This window comes from Panicum virgatum, chromosome 1K (genome assembly GCF_016808335.1).
Source record: "Panicum virgatum strain AP13 chromosome 1K, P.virgatum_v5, whole genome shotgun sequence".
NCBI lineage: Eukaryota > Viridiplantae > Streptophyta > Magnoliopsida > Poales > Poaceae > Panicum > Panicum virgatum.
Genome location: NC_053136.1, coordinates 7,065,576 through 7,074,514, shown reverse-complemented (window position 1 = coordinate 7,074,514; position 8,939 = coordinate 7,065,576). Strand labels below are relative to the sequence as shown.

The 8,939-nt window shown below is 40.1% G+C and overlaps 1 long non-coding RNA gene across 3 annotated transcripts; it reads left to right on the top strand.

The window, feature by feature from the left end:
• Positions 1 to 1,572: 1,572 nt before the first annotated feature.
• Positions 1,573 to 4,990, top strand: LOC120676984. 3 transcript variants are annotated; one of them, XR_005676123.1, is made up of 9 exons: positions 1,588 to 1,724; positions 1,908 to 1,956; positions 2,065 to 2,166; positions 2,349 to 2,451; positions 2,567 to 2,630; positions 2,718 to 2,773; positions 2,874 to 3,832; positions 4,012 to 4,222; positions 4,511 to 4,990. It is a non-coding gene; the product is annotated as an uncharacterized LOC120676984 (long non-coding RNA). The 3 variants fall into 3 exon arrangements; XR_005676174.1 differs by having other exon boundaries at positions 1,590 to 1,724; positions 4,145 to 4,222; XR_005676080.1 differs by having other exon boundaries at positions 1,573 to 1,724; positions 2,874 to 4,222.
• The last annotated feature ends 3,949 nt before the right edge of the window (positions 4,991 to 8,939 follow it).

The following is an 8,939-nucleotide window of genomic DNA, read 5'->3' as shown; positions in this document are numbered from 1 at the left end:
GTCAGCCGTGCCGTCGTACGTGGAGAACTCTAGCTTGTAGAACCGAGGGGGCGGTGGCTCCTGGGACAGCGAGGGAAAGGCCGCGCCCTCGTGGTCCGGCGGCGCTGTCGTGGCAGGGAACGACGGGAACAGGCTGGAGCCCGGAATGACTGAGCCGTCCACCCCGCCGTAGAGGACGCCCGCGGCCGGAACGCCGTAGTACGCCACGTGCGCCCTAGTGGTCGGGAGCGGCTGCGGGCTAGGTGCCGTGTAGATGGGCGCCGTCATCCCGGTAATCCAAGCCGGCAGCGGCGATGGCGACGGCGGGAAACGGCTGGATGGGAACGCCCTGGGACGGCGGCGGCGCGGTGGACGTGGGGTGCGGCACCGTCCCGTCGAATGGCATCCCATACTGGTACGTCGTCGTGGCGGCGGGCGACGGTAGAGGCGGTGGAGGCGGTGGTGGAGGCGGCACCGGCGGTAGCTGCGGCTGCGGCGCATATGATCCGGCGAGGAAGGACCGGATGCCCGCCACCGCCTGCCCTAGGTCCATGATCGCCGCGGTCATCTGCTCTGGAGTGGAGACGATCGGGGCGGTCGACGATGGGGCGGTCAGCACCCCGGAGGTCCCGTGCGCACCTGGTGGCGGTGTGCTCGTCGAGGGAGGTGGTGGGGCGCCGGTCGTCTGGGGAATCGTCACGGCCGGCGATGGTGGCGGCGTTTGGGAGGTGGGCGGAGGAGAAGAAGACATGATCGAACCAGAGATCCCTGATACCAGATTGATAGGAATCGGATCCCTACCAAGACGTGGGCGCAGGTTGTAGGCGTGAGAGGGAGGAGGGCGAAGGACGACGCGCGCCCGACGGCTTCTGGGCGCCGTGGTCACGCGGGGGGGGGGGGGGGGGGAAGGAGGCAGGTGGCCGCTAGGGCTAGGGTCTCCCGGCTCCCTGAGGGAAGCCGAGCGATATGATTGCTCTTGCTTAATCCAAACCAAGTACGTTACAATGTTTATAAAGGAATAAGGTAAATAACTGGGCCAAGCCCATCTAATCTCCTGCGCCTAGCCACTAATGGGCCTCCTCCTAGCGTACTGGACGCCGGTCATAACAATGTACTTTTCAAATCTGAAAGTAAGCAGAAGGTTATGAAAAGGGTGTTCAAACTTCAAACTGTTTTGGTGACAGACTTAAGCTGGCTAGGGACATCGATTTACTTTAGTTCTGCAACAAACAGGTTTGAACACCCCTGTTATGATCATATAGCTCCTCGTGGAATTCCTGGACGGTGTTAAGCTATTGTTATGACTTACAGTCTGATTAGCAATCGGAGTTTGTATGCAGTGTTCACTTTACTGAATCCTGGTACTGCACGTAGCAATTGTTAGCCTGATTGACAGAGTGATAGACCACAGAAAAGCAATGTTGCCAGTAATTTCTGCAGCCTTTTCTATGATTTATCCCTAAATCCAAGTAAATAGAATTGGATTCCTTCTTGAAATACCTTCTCCAACTCCAACACCTGGATTTATTAGTGTATCTGAAACTTTAATGTGCATCAGTGTTGAATGATGTAGAGGTCACACAGACTCATTCTAATATTTTGAAATTGCAACCTGATACTCAGATATATGACGTCTCATACAGGATGTGAAGAACTTGGAGAAGAAGTTTAAGGAAGGCAGTAGCTTACGCGTCCGTATACTTGGAGGGCGGAATCTTGAAGGGGTTGCACTAGGCACCGTAAAAGTAATTACCTCATACCACTCATTTTTCTTAGTGATGCTATTGGTCAAAAGGAACATTGAAAACACACTTACAGATTATGTTCTGATCTGATTTATTCCCCTTGGTTTTTTATTTTTTTTATACTTAGGTATTTTATGCTTCTTTACCTGCTTGTAATGACTTCTTTACTGGGTTTTCTTACAGAGCTGAAGAGAATTTACCAAACACACTGCGGCAAGCTCTAATTTATAAAGTAATTTCCTCTACCTGCTTTTATCTTGTATATCATGGTCTGTAGTCTTGACCCTTAAAAGCAATCTCAACATAAACATGCATGCTGTAATGTTATGATTCTCTACAGGTTCTTGGATTCCCAATACCTTCATTTGCCCATGTGTCACTTATTCTGGCACCTGACAAAAGCAAGCTGTGGAAACGTCATGGAGCTACTTCTGTGGGGCAGGTAACTACCTGATCGTTTACAAAGCCACTTGTTTATCTGCATTTCTGTTTATTTGGTTGACGGCCATGCTCATTGTTTTCTTCTCTATTCATTTGTCTTTATCACTGCTGGTTGTGGTCATTTCCAATAATGACTCCTAAATGGTATGTAACGAAACACAAAGCTTCTTTTTCTTTGGACAGTATAAAGAGATGGGCTATCTACCTCAGGCAATGGTGAATTATTTAGCACTGCTAGGCTGGGTTGATGGGACTGAAAATGAGTTCTTCACTATTGATGATCTAGGTTAGTTCTCAATAATGCACTCTTATCATTTTACTTATTTTTCTTCTTCTAGAAAGTCAATGATGACTTGTTCAATAATTCATTCTTATTTCTTGGTGCTGTTTTTGATTTGCAGATGAAAAATTCACTATTAATCATGTCAATAAAAGCAGAGCAGTCTTTGATGCAACGAAGTTAAAGTAAGATGCTATTTGCCAAGTTTCTATTTGTTGGAGATTTTGCGATAGAGCTGTCAGGATCCTAAGCTTTTGATTTGTGTTCAACAGATGTCCCAGATGATCTTTCTATGCACTCAAGGGGAGAGGGTTTGGCGATGATACAGGTAGTACAAGTAAATCAGTCGAGCGCATTCAGAATTTTCATTGTGCTCTGATTTTAATATGCACTGATATTCTCTACTTTTTCACTTATGAACTTTTCAGGCACATTGGTTGTTTTCATGATTATGTTTTTCAGGCACTCCTAGAATATGAACGAAAAGAAACAGAATACTTGATGGAATGTTCTGATTATAAACAGAATACTTCAGATTTCATGATTCAGAAAAAAGAAGTTGAATCCAACTGATGATCTATTTTGTTCAATGATTTTATTTGAACTATCTGGAATTTTTTTGATGCCTTTATTGGTACAGTAAGGCCATGGTTTCTCTATGATATTATTTGAGGTGCAACTTGGGTGAATACTAGATGCGAGGAGAGAGACATTAGTTTGGAAGGTCAATTTGTATGGAGGAGGCCATTTTCTTAAATAAGTATCCTATTGTCTAGCTGAAGATTTAGAAGGTCTATACACTTGAGGTTTGGTTAACATTTATGAATTTTTATAACTGTGACAGGCTAGGCAGGATTGCTTAGAGGGTATTGCTCATTAGAATTTGCCCAAATTGAATCTTGACCTTATATGTAAAGAAACAATTTTGATGACAAGGCCAAAGGATTTATATACTATTTGTACTGAATTACTAATTTAGAATATGGGAAAACTATTTCCCAACCTTGTCATACCTGATATAGGGCACCTATTAATCCTAAGAAAACTTAAAATGTATATTACGTTTGTGATGGGAGGCATCTGGTCTAATTTTAGAGGTGCTGCATTTACTTTTACTAGCATATGTAATTAGTACAAGAAGATGCAGTAATTTAGTTTAGGAACTATACACATTATCTAACTTTCGAGACATTTGGAGTAACACTTCAGTAGAATTAATCAAATGATATGTCTGTTCAAATAAGCTTTGTCATGCTAATTACATTATATCTTTTCATAGGAGCATGAAACAACATACCAGGTTGTGATAGACTCACATTTGCTTAGCTGATATTCATGCATGCAATTTCCACTGAGTTACCAATTTTCATGGATGCGGACTCCGATGGTATTGTTCTCCCTCCGTCATAAATTTTTATGTTATATATGTTGTGTCTAGATACATATTGTAGAATCTGATGCACTTGTGTTTAAATTGATACCTTGTTTTTGGCACCTGCTTGCTTTCGCTTGTTCAATACGCTGTACATGTGGCTAATGTTGTTCTATTTTATGAGTCTTCTTCAGAGCCTTACGGGAATCAAAGGTTTATTTGATGCTAGAGTTTATAAGATTACAAGGCAGCTGAAAAGCTTCTAATTGGATCCTTTTAATTGATTCGTGCCTAAAGCTTCAGTGTGTTTGTGCTGAAAATCGACAGCTCACAAATGGAAGGGTAAACTTTATTGGGACAGATGAAGAGATGTGCTGGAGAGAGGAAGAACATAAAAACTATGGAGTGGGTTGCTTGACTTGGATGTTTTATCTTTCTAGATGTTAAATCTGTACACTTGGAAAGACTAAATGTTTTTTATTGATGCTCTAAAAAAATGTTTTTTTATTGATCCTTGATAAAAGGAGAAATAGTGGAGTTTAACTTGCTTGATGAGTTCCAATATTAACGTGTATCGATAAAAGTTTGTTGAATTCATCTTAGTTTGGTATACTAGTGATGATTTCCCTTTCTTCCCTATTTTGAAATAGGTTCGTGATGTTTAGATTATTTTTCTTATGATGCTCGGCTTAGGGCTAGACCGTTAGTGGCAGCAACAACAGAAAAGGTTGGAAGTGGCGTTCATGGAGGAAAAGGTTGTGGACAGCGCGCCAAGGAGTTGCTATCATAATTGTGGTCACGACGTGCGGTCCAGCAGTCCAGCAGTCTAGCAGCATATTGTGGTCACGACGTGCCTGTGTCACGTGCTAATATGGAGGTGGAGAGTCTACATAGGGATTCAGGGATGGAAGGCACTAGGAGAAAGGAGAGAGGGTCTGGTGCTCTCTGCCATAGTGCTATGCAGATGATCATAAGAGCTATTCATTTATTTTTTGAGTCTTGGCAAATTTTTTTTGTGATTTTGCAAAATACTAGTGAAATATTTGTATAAGCAGTTATCACTGTTTTAGTAACTGAAAATTGTTCTCCTGTAGATACATATATGTAAATATACACCAGCAATTAATTGTCAATTTCACAACTTATTTTATGATCAAGATGTTTAATTTTATCCATGTATTCTATTTGTTTCTATAATGGTTGCCTTTCCATGCCCCGTGTATATCTTTGCTATATAATCCGTATACACCTTTGCTACAAAAAGTATACACCTTTGCTACAAAAATAAAACTATCATTTATTTATAAAATTTTGTTTTCAAAGTTTTCTTAGAACTTTTGCCCCACGTGCACTCTACTATGATTATAAATAAGGATTCTCCTATTATATTAAAAATTTAGTTATTATTGTCATAATCAAGATATAGCACGCGCAATAAGAATTCCCCTATTATATCAAAAATTTAGTTATTATTATCATAATCAAGATATAGCACGAAGTAATCTAAAAAAAGCATTATAGTAACTGCCCACCTATGATTTGCATGCAATTTGAATTATTCCATTGCTACGTCCACTAGGATGTGGACTGCAATCCAACGCCGTATGATTTTTTATTGAAACCAAATTAAAGTTGTATCAGGCGCGTGAGAAATAACATATACTAAGAACCACAAGCAAATAGCGCAATTGTGCTGCTAGAACATAATTATCATAACTAACTTATGAACCGATTAATTAGATTTAATATAAAAATAAAGCTTATAGCTAATAGATATAATTATCTATCTCACGCTCTCTTTCATCTATTAAATATTCTAACACATACTCTAAAATACATATTTATTATTATCTAGTTGCAATATATTCTATTTTGCATCACACCTTCACATGTGTTAGATATATTTCATTGAATCATTTATTTGTGAATTGATATTCTTATCTCTTTCATCATACATAAATACATGGATACACATATCGTGGGTAGTATTTTTATATAAATAATATATTAATAATAATATAAATAGTAATTTAGAATTTTATATTGGTACACTTTAATATTTTTTTATAATTATATAATTTAGGTTCAGATTTAGGGGTTACTTTAACTTTTCATAATAACATAGTTAGGTAATTTATATGCAATTTTAAGAGGTTATTTGTATTCTTTTTTATAATGGTAGAGGTGGGTAATTTTTTTTAGAAAAAGATAACAGATCCAATGATTATCATGATTAGAGTTGTCGGATTGATGGTCGGATGTTTCTAATTTTTACGAGTGTTCATCTAAAATTCTAGGTGGCTTCACATGGAGACTTGAAAATAAACCTCTAATTAGTAAGAGTAAGATATGTTGTGTGTATCTTACTATATCTGTTATCTTCATAAGGGAATGTTCAAAGAAACCTTCATGGTCGTTGAGAAAACTTAAAATTACAGTAATAAAAAAATAAACGAATATATACCGTTGATCTATGATGAAATGGTCTACTTAAGGAGTCCATGTTGCATACCATCAGTAAATTATCTTAATACCTGGTAATAAAAAGAAATTGTTGTCGCCGCCATCGCTGCATTTTCTAAGATAATGGATAATAGTTCTAGCTTCAGCTCCTCATAAGAGGGGGATCGGTCCAAGATTATTACAAGTAGAAGCACACAACTACACGCCTACACCACACCAAGAATTTTGATCAAAATGAAAACCACTCAAAAACCAATTCGTAAATTAACAACCATCCATTTAAAGTAAAGAAGCGTGGTGCTGCCATTGCCAAGGAATGAGATGCCAAAATCATGAGCTTCTAGTCGCTACCACTTCCAGTCTTCGCTACAACTTTGTCTAAAATTGGAGCTCCGAAGGCATGAAATCGAATCTGTGGAAGGGGAGGCACTAGCTGCTAGTACCATGTTGAAGAAACTTGCAGATATAACTAAAGCATTCTTGACAAGTGGCAGAACCGATTCTGCTACCAATTTGGTTGCACACCTGTTAGAAACCACGGCGAATAAACGGCGAAGAACAATAAGATTAAACTACAGGAGACACGAGAATTTAATGTGGAAAATCCTTTCAATGCGAAAGGGAAAAAACACGGGCGCCAGCCAGCAAATCTTTACTATATCGGGTGTGTGTTTACAACGCCTAGCGGCGGCTTACAAGAGGAATATACTAAATGAGGAGCAAGCCCTAAAGGGTATATAAATCGGATTGATATTCTCTGGTGCAGCCTATGGGTTAGATATATAGGAGAGTTACATGGTCTCCTCAACTTCCACTAGCAATGTGGAATTAAAAGTTTGCACCACATGAGCCTTTGGGATTTATTTGGAATAACTGAAATAATTAATAGGCCAAACCCAAATTCCAACAATCTCCCACCAGATCTCAAATGCCCATTTAGAGAGCCTTTTATTGTGTAATAAATTTGGATCACAATATAACATACTCCACCTTGAGATAAATTCTCTCTTGTAGCATGAATCGAATCATCACCTGAACATAACAAAGAACAAAACTTCTGGTGCCAAATAGCCTCTTAGGCTAAGATGTCAAACCAACTAAGTTTGAGCAAAACTCAAACTTAGCAACAGGAACTGGCTTTGTCATCATATCAGCAGTATTATTATGAGTACTGATCTAGCATATCTTCAATTTACCTTGTGAGATGACATCACGAACATAATGGTACTTGACATCAATATGCTTTGTTCTCTCATGGAATATCTGATCTTTAGTGAGACAAATAGCACTCCGACTGTCACAAAATAGGTTAATGCAAGAATCAACTCCACAAAGCTCAGCAAACAACCCTTTCAGTCAAACTGACTCCTTGCACGCTCCAGCAATAGCCATATATTCTGCTTCTGTGGTAGACATGGCAACAACATACTGCAAAGTAGCCTTTCAACTCACAACACAACTGTCAACGGTGAACACATATCCTGTGAGTGACCTGCGCCTATCCAAATCAGCAACATAATCTGAATCCACATAACCAATAAGTCCCTAATCAGTTCTCCCAAACTTCAAACAAGAATCTGTTATTCCTCTGAGGTACCTGAAAATCCGCTGAACTGGCTTCCAGTGTTTTTTACCAGGATTAGACATGTATCTACTGACCAAACTCATAGCATACGATAAATCTGGGCGAGAGCAAACCATGGCATACATCAAAGAACCAACAACACTAGAATAAGGGACCTTTGACATGTATTCAACATCCTCATCAGAACTAGGACACTGAGCGGCTGACAATTTAAAATGAGGTGCAATAGGAGTACTAACTGACTTTGAATCATGCATATTGAAACGATGAAGAACCTTCTTAATGTAATTATGCTGACTAAGAAACAATAAACCAGATTTTCTGTCTCTAGTAATCTCCATACCTAATTTTTTTTAGCAGCACCAAGATCCTTCGTATCAAACTCACTACTCAACAATTTCTTTAATGTAGTGATTTCTACTCTGCTCTTGACAGCAATAAGCATGTCATCAACATATAACAACAAATATATAGGTGATAATCTTAATGTATATACAGCTATCATATTTAGATCTTTTAAAGCCATGTGACAACATAAATGAATCAAACCTTTTATACCACTGATGAGGGGACTGTTTCAAACCATACAAGGACTTCTTCAATTTGCAAACAAAGTTCTCCTTGCCTGGTGTAGGAATATGGGGTAGCAAAAACAAAAATTTTCTACCGCATAAACCAGGATTACTGCAGTTATAGATCACGGGATTACCACTAGACGCGCGGTTGCGGAACTTTTGTAGCGCGTCAGTGTAGTGCAGATGGAAGCCGGCAGTGCAGTTGCGAGAACCTCCTCTCGTGCGGCTCGTCCTTGTGCAGCAGATGCGGCACCTCCAAGGTATCCACACGTACGGGAAGAAGCGTCGCGATCCGGACTGCAAGGTCCACGAAGGCGACCTAGGGCTTGGGCGCGAAGGAAGGATGGCACTGTAGCGCACCGCGGCTACTGTTTACAACGACGTTACTGTTCTTCGGCTTCTTTAACCATGTCAGGTCCAAAAATAGTCCTCTCTCCAAATTCGGACCAATTCAGAGGAGTACGGCATCGACGACCGTATAAAGCTTCGAATGGTGCCA